Here is a 215-nt window from a genome sequence, read left to right as displayed (position 1 = left end):
CGTATTCAGAATGAATGTTTTGGTCCAAAAAATCTGGATAAGGAAAAACACAAAAAAAAAGAGTTACCTCTTTGGCAAGCAATCTTTAAGCATTCATTGAAAGCTTTCCAGTGCTTCATTTGACCATCTTAAGGACGATTTTTGCGGTATTAAAGCGTCGAGAACCCTTGTCATTTCAGTAAGAGGCTTTGGCACTTGTGTTAAAATTCAAAATA

This window comes from Penaeus monodon, chromosome 15 (assembly GCF_015228065.2).
Source record: "Penaeus monodon isolate SGIC_2016 chromosome 15, NSTDA_Pmon_1, whole genome shotgun sequence".
In the NCBI taxonomy this organism is placed as follows: Eukaryota; Metazoa; Arthropoda; class Malacostraca; order Decapoda; family Penaeidae; genus Penaeus; species Penaeus monodon.
The sequence above is the reverse complement of the archived record's forward strand: the minus strand, read 5'-3'. Positions refer to the sequence as shown.